The sequence below is a fragment of the Lepidochelys kempii genome, chromosome 14, assembly GCF_965140285.1.
Source record: "Lepidochelys kempii isolate rLepKem1 chromosome 14, rLepKem1.hap1, whole genome shotgun sequence".
Lineage (NCBI taxonomy): Eukaryota > Metazoa > Chordata > Testudines > Cheloniidae > Lepidochelys > Lepidochelys kempii.
The window spans coordinates 28,415,140-28,427,849 of record NC_136393.1 but is presented as its reverse complement, the minus strand read 5'-3'; the positions used below and the strand labels follow the sequence as shown (position 1 = coordinate 28,427,849).

The following is a 12,710-nucleotide window of genomic DNA, read 5'->3' as shown; positions in this document are numbered from 1 at the left end:
AGGAGAGACATGAGCCAGGGTGACAGAGGGACTGGGAGATGCTACTGAACGTGATGGTGTCATTCATTATGTAATCCATCTATTTAATTCACTGGTTCATGAAAAGTGGAGCCATTTTAATGCCTTGGAAAAGTGATTTCTGCAAATGTTGCACTTTTTCTCTGTTCTGACCTTACATAATCACTCCCTAAGTGATTGAAGCCCTCATTTTTTTGTTAACTGAACCTTTTTAATAAATATAAAGCTTTTTTCTGCTTGGTGTTTTCCACTCTTTTGAGGGAGCGAGGAGGTGCAGAGGATTTGATTCGCCACTGACCAAAAGACAAGTTAAGAGTAAGGTGGGGTACACTCTATGGGGGGGCAAGTTGACTGGTTTAATCAAGGGCTGTAGAGCTGCCACCCTCCATAAAATGACCTGCTTATGAACTTGGAAGTGCATTGAAACCCATGTGGATATATATCTTCCTTCTAAACATGGTACTCTTTAAAAGAGTCTGAAATAGAGCTTGTGAGGCTATTTTGGAGTTATTTGGTCAAGGGGTTCCCAAAACATACCCCCAAATACTCTGCTTTTATCATTTTCAGATTTTTATAACACTTTGTTTTAGAATTAGGAATAGCAGATTTAAATTAAAGCTCAGGAAAAACTTGCTAACTGTAAGAACAGTAGGACAATGGAACAGTGTCTAGGAAAGTTGTGGAAGCTCCTTCACTGGAGGTTTTCAAAAGGAGGCTGGATAGCCGTCTGTCTTGGATGGTTTAGACACAACAGCTCCTGAATCTTGGCAGGGAGTTAGCGTGGATGACCCTTTTAGTCCCTCCTAACCCTGTGATTACCTGAAACAAATCTAGATTTCTGACCGTCCAAAAATGTGTCCCATTGGACTGCCCCTGAGATCAGCTTTTCAATGGCATGAAAGACCAGTTTAGGAATATCTCAGAACGTAGTGAGCTGCCAAAGTTTTAGTATCTATGTGAGCAAATGTTTCCTCAGAAACTCCTTTGTCAAGAACACCCATGGCACCATGTACTGATTTGAGGGAATAGGCAGTGTTCTTTGAGCTCAGGGACAAGGAGTTCATTCCTCTGCTCAGGTGATTTGCATGCTGTGCATATTGGCACTCTCAGCTTGCCTTTCTGCTTGGTGTGCGGGTGGCACAGATGACAGTGAGCCACCCCATAGGACAGCTGGGAGGGGAATCTGCTGCTCTGGCTCGTGGGGTATTTCACGGTTACAGAGCCTGAACAGAGTCCAGCCTGTACTCTAATCTCCTAGCACACTCTTGGGGTGAAGACCTATTGTCTAATACCTCCTCTTGAGAATGGGGACCCAGTGTCTGACTGCCTAGACTCTCTGGGTGCAGTGCTGACACCTCAGCCTGCCTCATGCTTAAACGCGCCCTTTCCCAGACCCCACCCAAAAGGTTTGAGGCTCTTGGGTTACAGTTTAACTCTCAGGGGCACACCGTAGTGGTGTTCCTGCAACAGATCAGGATTCCTGTGTCACCCAGTGGTGCCCTGCTCTCACTCTGGGCTGTGCAGTGCATACAGAGAAAGGCCAACAAATACTTTATTTATTTAATGGTTATGGGTAGACAGCTTAGAAAGATGAAGTCCGACAGAGGAGCAAGAAGGTCAGAGGTGCTGGGATCTTACAGAGAAATCGACAACAGCTAGGAAATGTTACACTGGACAATGCTTTCCTACCACATTACTCTGGGCAGCCTCCTCTATGGGAACTGTAGTGTGAGCTCTGTGCTGCTTGGATCTGTCACAAATCTCACAGTTGGGATCTGATTCTTCTCACAGAGCAGTTTGAAATCTCGCCCTTGACTCACACACTCTCCCTTCTGGCTCTTCTTGCTTTTGTAAACATGAGTTCTTCCCTCAGGGCTCCTATTACTCCAGGCCCCGCCTGTAGCTGGTAGCAGGGGCATGGTCAGATAAAGGGCATGGCTCAGATGCCACACTGTGCCAGCTCCTGGTGCTGGTTTGGCCAGAAGTTCCTTTGCCCAGCAGTGTCATTGCAATGAGGATGGGAGAAGTCTCGTTCTGATTCCTCTCCCCAGGACTTGGTGATTCAGGCTCAGCTCAAATGGTGCTCACAGTCTGTAGACACCAGATCCTTGGAAGCAGCTTCCACTTGGAGATTTTTGGCTGTGCTTAGAAATACCCTGGGATCTCTCTGCAGAGTGGAAAGAATTTCACTCTCCAGAGCCAGTAATGGAGCAGCAATTAGGCAGGTCCCCTCCTGCCACAGGCTTGTTGTTACTCAGCTGGAATCCCCAGACAGCTGTCCTGAGAACCTGGTCCCTCTGGCATTGTGCAGGAGCAGATTTAAAGAGACATACCCTGGGAGCCAATGATCCAGGATGGTGCAGCCTGGACTTTGTGCAGTCACAGGATGGGAGTATATAAAAACTGTAAAGTTTCTAACCTGAAGGTTTCTGCCTTTTCTTTTCTCCTTCCAGCTATTCCTTTTCTTTCCTCTCACTTGATTTCACCTTCACCCTTTGCCTTGCTTCTTTCTTTCTACTGTATCCCCTTCCCTTATTATTTCAAATCTTCCATTCTCCTGCTCTTTCCTCTCCCCAGCTGCCCCACCTATCTTCCTCTTCTTGGAGTACAAGAAAAAAAGACTGCCTCCAGCTATAAGGAAACAAAGGACACCTCATCAACCAGCAGTGAGGAAAAACTGTCTCTGACCCTAAGAAAATGGAATGAGATGGCATTGCAGTACAGAGCTGAGCAATCAGCCAGTAGGTCAGGAACTGACAATAGTGACAAAGGAACACAAAGGATCAAATGCTAAACCCCTCTCAGTGGCTGAAAGTTCATCTGGTGGCAGGTCACAGGCCACTGTGGAAGGTGCTGGAATCTCAGCCTGGTCCCTAGTGGGGCAGGTGTCACCATCATACACAGATATAACTAGCAGGACCTGCACTGACTGGTTCCCTTTGTCATCGGTCTCAGCAGCAGAGGCCAATGACTCAATGGCTAGTGGAATCAGAACTTTCATCTCAGCTTTAGAGAGAGATTTTCCCCAGGTCAGGGTTGAAGTCCAATGGCTGTGGGCAGCGTGCATGAGGGGAGCTGGTTAGAAGGCTCCTGCACTGCACAGTGTGTGGGATAAACAGATACGTCCAATCCACTAGGCTCTCAGGACACTTGTCTGTTCCAGCTGCAAGATGGTGATCTGGGAACAGACTGAGGAGACCTGATAGTGTCTGGGGAGCAACCACCTGGGACCAGGAGTGGAAACTCAACTGTGGTGGGAAAGGAGCAATGACTAGACATGCTACTGCAGATATATTTAGTTCAACTGGGTACAATGCTGTTGACTGAAGTCATGCCAACAATCAAAAACCAGTATAATTACATCACTTGTGCATGTTCACAGAATGCTTCTTCCGTCGGCAGAGCGCGTCCACACTTAGTGCTCAACAGTAAGAGCAGTGCACTGTGCGTGGCTATCCCACTGTGCTACTCAGTACCTTCTGCAGCTAGGAGTTGTGGGAACACAGAGTGGATCGCAGTGTGTCATGAGTGCAGGCTCAACGTCCCATGATGCAGTTTTTCCCACCCTATCATTCCATGGGCTTCCAACTGTGTTTCATGGCATTTTTCAATGGTCCCTGTTTACTGTGTGCCCGCCATCTCTCTCTGAAAGGATGGATCCTGCACTGCTCTCTACCGTTGTGGTCACTGTTATAAACACATCATGGATGGTCATGTAGCATATCATGGACTCCCAATCTGGACAGGAATCAGAGTTCCCTGACCTGCTGTGTGCCATGGAAAGGAACAACACAAGATTACTTTTAGCATTCATGGAGCAGCTGCATATGGTGGATCGTCGCTTCTGGGCTCGGGAAACAAGCACTGAGTGGTGGGATCATATTATGTAGGTTTGGGATGATAGGCAGTGGCTGCACAACTTTTGGATGTGGAAATATGGCCAGTTGGTGAAGCTTCCCCTAGGGGAATCTATCCCCCTGTCCCGCCCCTTCCTCTGGTGGCCCTGCCCAAGCTCTGCCCTGCCCCACCCCCACTCTGCCCCACACCCTGCCCCTCTCCACGCCTTGTCCATGCTCCACCCCATGGCTTGCTACCACTTGGCCCCCTTGCCTGCCCCTCACCGTCACTCCTCTTGTCTGCTGAGGAGGAGAGGAGCAAGCAGAGGGCAGAGGAGGCCTAGGGGGAATGGGTGGAGCTGTTCAGCCACCTCCCCACTGAAACCCTTTTCCCACTGCTTGCTGTCACCATTCACTCCTCTCCTCCTACTCAGTGAGCAGTATGTGGTGGGGACCTCAGGGGAATGGGCAGAGCAGAGCCAGGAAGGGGTGGAGTGAGGGCAGGCCTCAGAGGGAAGAGTGGGACCTCAGGGCGGAGTGCAGGCATGGCCATGGCCCAGGTGTCACTGTTCACGTGTGGTGGATCAGCAGTTTTGGGAGGCTTAGCCTCTCCTGGCCTATGATCCCTGCCGCCCTTGTGTGGAAAGTCATCTTCATGGAACTGTGTGCAGAGCTTGCCCCAGCACTGAAGCACAAGGACACCAAAATGAAAGTTGCCCTCTGGGTGGAGAAGCACATGGTGATCACTCTGTGGAAGATGGAGACTCCAGACTGTTACTGGTTGGGCATGAATTAGTTGTGAGCTGGGAAGTCCACCACTGGGGCCACATGAATGCAAGTTTGCAGGGCCATTAATCGCATCCTGCTATGAAGGACTCTGACTCTTGGCAATGCGCATGAAATAGTGGATGGCTTTGTGGCATTGGGGTTCCCTAACAGCAGCAGGGCGATAGATGGCACACTGTAATGGTCCCTCGCTCTCCCATGGTGAGGGAGGCCACTCAGTCCAGTCCCGTCTGGCCAGGACCAGAGTCCGCAGGACAGTCAAGAGCCCACAATAGGACTGAGCGACCAACAGTCACAGGCCAGCTTTAGCCTGGGCTTGGGAGGCTCAAGCTGCCAGCCCTTAAACAGGGTCTATAACTGAACTGGGCCCCGGGCTTGAGGAGGCTCAGGCAGCCAGCAACAAACAATCTCAGGGCTGGCTTTAGCCTGGGTGGGGCTCAGGCAGCCAGCAAACAGTCTGCAGGTGGGCTGGGGCCTGGGTTTGAGGAGTCTCAGGCGGCCAGCGAACAAACAGTCTGCAAAGGTGACTGGTAAAGGAAGCTCCTTCTCCAGAGCAGGAGCTTCTCAGAAAAGTGTAGGGAGTTAGCCACCCAGGGTGGGGTGGCAGGGGGACGCGGCCCCACCCTACTCCACCATGTCCCACCCCAGGGCCCTGGCAGGGGCAGGATCGGCTGCCCCTGCGTCGGTGGGGATCCAGCCGCAACACGCCGACTGAGCCACAGCCCCTGGGGCTGCCCCTGGGCTACTTCCTGCCTCCCCGGGGATTAGTACCTGTGGCCTTCAGGCCTCTTCCGGCTCCTCGGGGTACACAGCAGCAGGCTTTCTGGGCCAGTTGGTGTAACAATCAGTGAACCCAAGTTCCCGGGTTCCCTGAAGACGTTCAATGAGTGCTACTTTTTCACCATCACTCCCAGGATCTATTTTCCATCCAACTCCACACTCACCCCCACTCTCCCACTGTGGGCCTATATACAAAATCAAACTGCCTGCCCAGGTATCCGGTTACTGAACAGAACCGCCCCAGCACAGCTAACACCGTGGCATGGTTTGCAGTAGAATAAAGTTCTGATCAACGTTCCCCTTCCCCCCAAGTCTTGCAGAGTCCCACAGATGCCCTGTGAGGCAGTGCAGCTAAGGGCACAGATGGGACCTTGATCAGTTCTGTCTGTACTGAGGATTCTGAGAGCCACATGTGCTTAGTGGCTCCCCCAAAAACAGAGAGTGCAGGGGGCACCCACACCCAGGGATCGGCACCACCATGTTATGCGATGGACTCTTTGCAAAATTACTGAACTTAGTGATGGACACTGGGGGAGGGGGGGTTATGTCATTCAGTCATTCAACGTTTTTTTGAAAAATTATCACAGACCTCAAAATTTTTACCATGGACACTTGGGTCTGTGAATGGACACATTGCCTACCCCTGTTCACACCTCTCCTAACACCATTCCTCCCTTCCCTGACTTCAGCTTTCTCTGTTCCTGGATCCCTCCCTTCTGCCCACTCAACCCTTCCCTGGGATCTCCCCATCCACTTCTCAGAGCTCCACCTCCATATACTGGGGTCTCTTCTCTTTCATTTCTGCAAGGGGCTCTTCCTACTTGTGGCCTTCCCCCCCTCCATTATATACCCCTCCCCCAAGTCTTCCTCTTGTGATCTGGGCTCTTCACTTCCTACTGCTGCAGCCTCCCATCCCACTCCACCCTAGTGTAAGCGGGGGAATGGTCTCGCTATTGTGGGGAACTTTCCTGGCTTATACACTACCCCAATGGAATTGACTTGAGAAAGGATCTGAGTCCTCACTCCTAGTCCCTTTACACAGAAGCCTGCCTAACCTCAAGGGCTCCCCTTCCACTCTCCTGTGTGGCAGAGTCCTCATAACCCCCAACATCACTGGGTCAAGGATTCCTGGGGGGCTTGACCCACAATCTTGTCATTGTCACTTAGGACAAAGGCTAGAGAGTGTCCCCACTCTGAGGTATTCTCTCCACTCTGGACACTTCCCTGACCCACTGATCATTATATACATTTCATAGCAAATACAATTTACTGAACAGCAACAAATTAAAAAATATAAGGTGTAAAGATGCTGCCTTTGGTGTGACACTTCTGAGATTATCAGTTCAGGACAAATTGCTTCAAGCAGGGGAATTACAGCCCAAGGTTGGGGTTTCTCCACTTCTAAGGCACACCAAACCAGCCAGACAAAGAGGACTTTGGTTTCACCCCACTGGCTAACCATAAGTCATACAAGCAATTCCCTTAGACACTCCAGTTTCCCAGTATCACCACCAGTGCCACTCATTATGGGGACGAATGGTTATGAAAACCAATACCCCAATAAAAGAAAAAAGGTTCTCTTGATCCCAAAGGGCCAAGCCCCAGACCCAGGTCAATATACAAGTTAGATCTTACCCACAAATCATGCTGTTGCCAATCCTTTAGAATCTAAAATCTAAAGGTTTATTCATAAAAGAAAGAAATATATATGAGAGCTAAAATTGGTTAAATGGAATCAGTTACATACAGTAATGGCAAAGCTCCTGGTTCAGGCTTGTAGCAGTGATGGAATAAACTGCAGGTTTAAATTGAGTCTCTGAGTACATCCATATCTGGGATGGGTCATACAGTTCTTTGTTCAGAGCTTCAGTGTAGCAAAGTTCCTCCAGAGGTCAGAAGCAGGACTGAAGATAAAATGGAAGGGTTTTCAGGGCCTTTTATATTCTCTGCCTGTGGAAGGACCCCTTTTGTTCTTACTGCGGAAAATGACAGCAGCAAGATGGAGTCTGGAGTCACATGGGCAAGTCACATGTCCATGCATGACTCAGTTTGCAGGCCAACGCCATTGTTTACGTGTTAGTTTGAACGTTCCCAGGAAAGCTCAGATGTGGACTGGCATCTCCCAGAGTCATTGTTAGTTACCTGTTTCTTGATTGGGCACTTACTGAGAACAGTCCTTTCTCAAGAAGCTGACCAAAAGCTTCACTAAGGCTACTTAGAATCAAAACACACTGAGATACAAGTACATAGCCAATATTCATAACTTCAACTACAAAAATGCTACACACATACAGACAGCATAACCATAACCAGAAAATCATAACCTTTTCATAGACATCTCACACAACAACCTTTGTACAATATTTGCTGCAAATATATAATAGTGGTTGCAACAATGATCTATGTGGTCATAGTTTATGTCAATAATGTCACATAAGGAAAAAATGGAAAAGCTTAAAGGAAACAAGTAACCCCACTCTGTGGCACGGGGATGTCACAACCAGCGTCTCTGGAATTTACGGGCAGTTCACAGTCTGTTCCTCACACGTCCCAGGCCTCCTGCCCAGGCCCTGGCTGTGCTGCAGGGATGCTGCGGGTCGGACACTTGCTCTGGCGGTGACCGGTGCTGGGGAGAAGGTGGCAGGACCCATCTCCCCAGCATCGGCCCCCACATCAGGGTGATGGTTTGCTGCCAACTCTGGCCTGCAATGCCTTTTGGCTGGTGGGGTCTTACTGCACTGGGCCCGCTGCCCAGGGTCCTCCTCGCTCTCCCCAGCTGCTCTCCGGACTGCTCCAGCCCCAGTCCCAGCCCCAGCCCCAGCTTCACTCTGCCCCAGCCCCAGCCCCATCCCCAGCTTCACTCTGCCCCAGCCCCAGCCCCAGCCCCAGCTTCGCTCTGCCTCAGCCCCAGCCCCAGCTTCACTCTGCCTCAGCGCAGCTGCTGTTCTGCCTCTGGCGCAGCTCTCTGGGCTGCTCCTCTGGCTCTGGCTGCCGTGGCTCTGCTCCCAGCACAGCGCTGAACCCTGGCCTGCTTCTCTCGCTCTGGCTGTTGTGGCTCTAGCTCGGCCCCTATGGGCAGACAGAGGATGGGACCCCGCTCTCCTTACTCCCTCATTGGCCTGCCTGCTTTGTCAATCAGGCTGATCTGGAGCATTTGCCTCTCCCCATTGGTCCTGGGGACTGTCAGTCCAAGGTCTTGGTTTCTCATCTGCAATTCCCCTTTCCTTTGTTACTGGGAGGGCCAACCAAAAATCCTCATTGAGTTTCAGTAAGGGGACAACAGTCCCCCTTACATCAGCAACAGCAGCCACCCCTGACATTGTGTCTACACACATCTCTGCCTCTGCATGCCCACAACCCAGCAGCCTACATCCCCCCTCTGCCCCTCTCCTCTCCCCTAGCTCACAGGCTTGGTGCTGGGAACTGAGGGGGAGGCAGTGGCAGGCAGATGATTCCCCAGGCCATCCTTATAGGAACACACCTGGGGGCTGGTCAGCGCTGGGAGGGGACAGGCTCCTCCATGGGTGTCACTGTCAGGAACAGAGATTCCCTCCAGCCTGAGCTGGGACTGGGCAGATTATCAAGGGAGATGTGTTTCTAAATCCCTCTTTGTAACCAGTATAAAAATAAGGGTGGAGCGTTCCGGAGAAAGTGTCAGTGAAAGTGAAGAGATGGGACTTGTCAGTCACATTGTAAAATGAGACCTCTCCTGCCTCATAGTCCAGGAAAATCCCTACACGGCTGGGCCTGACGCTCATGGACAGTGGAGTTAAATGGGAGGTGAGGGCCTTGTATTCCTTATATCTCAGACACACTGTCCAGAATCCATTCTCAGGTGATAGGTAAATCTTCCCCTTCCTTGTCACAGATTCTGTACAAACCCCCAGAGTCCAGTTTGTTTTGTCTCCCACCTCCACCTCCCAGTAATGCCTCCCTCCTGTCAATTTGTTAAAGCCCAGGACAATGGGATAAGTATCAAATCTCTTAATATTGTCAGGCAGATCCTGTTGTTTGTCTTCGTATGTCACAGTTTTCTGATCCTCAGACAGGATGAGGCTGGGATGAGCCGTGTCTGGATCCAGAGTCACATCCACTGGGGAGAGAGTCACAGAGTCAGTGCTGGAGGCAGGGGCTGGTCACTGGGATCAAAGGGAAATTAACCTGTGTCCCCATTAATTGCTGTGACACAAGGTTGCTGGCCATTTAAGGAGAGTCAGGGCCCCATCTAAGGCCAAGGGGGCAGGGGAAGGAGAGGAGATGGAAAGAGGGGCAGGTGCTTGTGAGGGACATAGGAGAGGGGAGGAACAAGCACCAGGGAAGGGGAGCAGATGGGAAGGGAAGGGGGAGATCACCATGGAGTAGTGGGAGGGACGGGTCAGGCATCAAGGAATCAGAAAGGATAGGAGGGGAGTAGTGGGGGTTGCAGAGAAGAGAGGGATAAAGGCTGGCAGAGGAAGGGGACAGATGTCAGGGAGGCAGGGAGGGAAGGGCAGGCTGCAGGAACAAGGGTGGTGGTGGTGAGGGAAGAGGAAAGACAGGTGCCAGGGGGCAGAGGGAAGGTGCTCAGGGGTGGGGCAGGAGGTAGGAATTTGGGGCAGTAGCAAGGGACCTGGAGGGGCAGGTGCTGTGGGAGTTGCAGAGAGGGGTGGGTGCCAGGGGGACATGGAGGACATTGCAGTGGGGTCTAGAGGCCACTCAGGCTAGTTCCCTGTTGTGCCAGGCACTACACAGACAGAGGTGGATCTTTGCTTATGTCTGAGTGACTGAGGAGCACAGATCCCAGTGACTGCACAAAAAGAGCTTAGGCCTAAGTCCCTGGTTTCAGCTCCACTATGATGTGATCTTTGAAAAGTCATGGAAGACAGAAGAGATTCCAGAAGACTGGAAAAGGGCAAATATAGTGTCAATCTATGAAAAGGGGAATAAGGACAACCTGGGGAATTACAGACCATTTAGCTTTCAGAGTAGCAGCCGTGTTAGTCTGTATCCGCAAAAAGAAAAGGAGTACTTGTGGCATCTTAGAGACTAACAAATTTATTTGAGCATAAGGTTTCGTGAGCTACAGTTCACTTCATGGGATGCATGATGGAGCAAATAATTAAACAATCAATTTGCAAACATCTAGAAGATAATTAGGTGATAAGTAACAGTCAGCATGGATTTGTCAAGAACAAATCGTGTTAAACCAACCGGATAGCTTTCTTTGACACAGTAACATGCCTTTGGATGGGGGGAAGCGGTAGATGTGGTATATCTTGACTTTAGTTAGGATTTTGAAACTGTTTTGCACGACCTTCTCATAAACAAACTAGGGAAATACGACCTAGATGGAGTTACTATAAGTTGGGTGTGTAACTGGTTGAAAAACAATTCCCAAAAAGTAGTTATTGTTGGTTCACAGTCATGCTGGAAGGGCATAATGAGTGGGGTCCCGCAGGGATCAGTTCTGGGTCTGGTTCTGTTCAATATCTTCATCAATGATTTAGATAACGGCATAGAGAGCACACTTATAAAGTTTGCGGATGATACAAAGATGGGAGGGGTTGCAAGTGCTTTGGAGAATAGGATTATAATTCAAAATGATCTGGACAAACTGGAGAAATGGTCTGAAGTAAACAGGATGAAATTCAATAAGGAAAAATACAAACTACTCCACTTAGGAAGGAACAATCAGTTGCATACATACAAAATGGGAAATGACTGCCTAGGAAGGAGTACTGCAGAAAGGGATCTGGGGGTCATAGTAGATCACAAACTAAATATGAGTACCAGAAAAAGAAAAGGAGTACTAGTGGCACCTTAGAGACTAACCAATTTATTTGAACATAAACTTTCGTGAGCTACAGCTCACTTCATCGGAATACATCTGATGAAGTGAGCTATAGCTCACGAAAGCTTATGCTCAAATAAATTGGTTAGACTCTAAGGTGCCACTAGTACTCCTTTTCTTTTTGCGTGTAAGCAGTGTCAGGATGAGCTCCACCCTGACATCTGGTGGTGAGGTGTGGCAAGTTGTGGAAGAGAACTTCAGGGGCCGATCTCATTTGCATAGGCACACCCACCCCGCCTAGAATGAGAATACCAGAAGTGGGGGTGAGTGAACAAATAGAATATATATATTCTACACAAATGCGAACCTTCTACAACTACAGTATCTGCTTTGTGAATATTGGCAGGCCGGCTGGCTGCCCACAGCCATGTAGTTATAATTGTAGTAGGCAGCAGCTGAGGATTAATGAGTCAAGTGGCCCCATGATGGCTGCAGAGGATGGCAGAGAAGAAGGGCTGTCTCTGTCTGCTCAGCTGAGTGAGTCCCAGGGCTGCCCTGAGCTCTGCTCCCTTAGGGCCAAACTCCTAAAGGCCAGTGCAACATCTGCCCACACTGAGCCCGGTGCCCTGGGTGTGGATGTGCAGAGAGCACCTCTGAGGATCTGGCACTCCTGAGGGCTGTCTGCGTCTGCAGTTACTCAGCGTGGTTTGTGGGTATGATGGGGCAATGGACTCACATGCAAACACTGCACACCCATTGTAAGAGTATGTCATCTCCTTCTTGCCCCCAGAGAGCCCGGGGGTGAATCTGTGCCATGGACCATGGGACAGGAACTGTCCCCTGGTATGCTTCACTGTGATCCCCACCAGAAACATTTCCCGCTCCTGGTACCATGGCACCATCTCGGAGCAAACAGCCAGAGGAGATTGTAATATCAGCCTATAGCTTTTTGGCCCCTCACCCTGGGAACACTGCAGGGGGAAGGGCTCGGGGAAGGATAAACCCAGACACCCACCTGCCACTCTGTGGTTTTCTCCTCCTCTTCAGATGTCAGCTCCAGGGCCTTCTCCAGCTCCAGCCTCAGAGGGCCCAGGGCTTCCTGGAGTTTCACCTGCAGGGGCACCATGTGTGATAGCCATTAATCTGCACATCTGATGGGTGGAATTTGCAGGAGGCAGGGCCAGATGAAACAGGGGCACTACAAACCCATGTCTAGGCCCCAGCTACTGGAGTTATGTGATAAAATCAGGCTTTTGGCTTTCATTAAAAAGAGAATGTTTCAAACCTTCTGGGTTGCAAAGAAAATATTCAAAACATGCCCCAAATGTGACAGACACAGCGATTCCTGCCTGAGTCTGTAGAGAGCCTGAGCCCAGTGCCATGAGAGGGGACGGCTCCATTTATGTGTATGGAACATTGACACCAAGCCTCACTGCTCTGGGGGACAGCCAACCCCTCCGCAAAAAGAGGGGCTTTGTGTGGCAGCAGGGGGTAGGTCATATGATTCAGCTCCCCCATCC

General features: G+C 50.2%; 1 protein-coding gene and 2 pseudogenes across 6 annotated transcripts in view; 1 reads left to right on the top strand and 2 right to left on the bottom strand.

Moving 5' to 3' along the window:
* The window catches only part of BTNL2 (butyrophilin like 2), a 1,264,829-nt gene that overhangs the window by 481,480 nt on the left and 770,639 nt on the right, over positions 1-12,710 (top strand). The gene's annotated exons all lie outside the window — the stretch shown is intronic.
* Positions 1-12,710, bottom strand: part of LOC140897626 (tripartite motif-containing protein 10-like) — a 144,507-nt pseudogene that overhangs the window by 118,654 nt on the left and 13,143 nt on the right.
* Positions 8,305-12,316, bottom strand: LOC144929337 (E3 ubiquitin-protein ligase TRIM39 pseudogene; annotated as a pseudogene).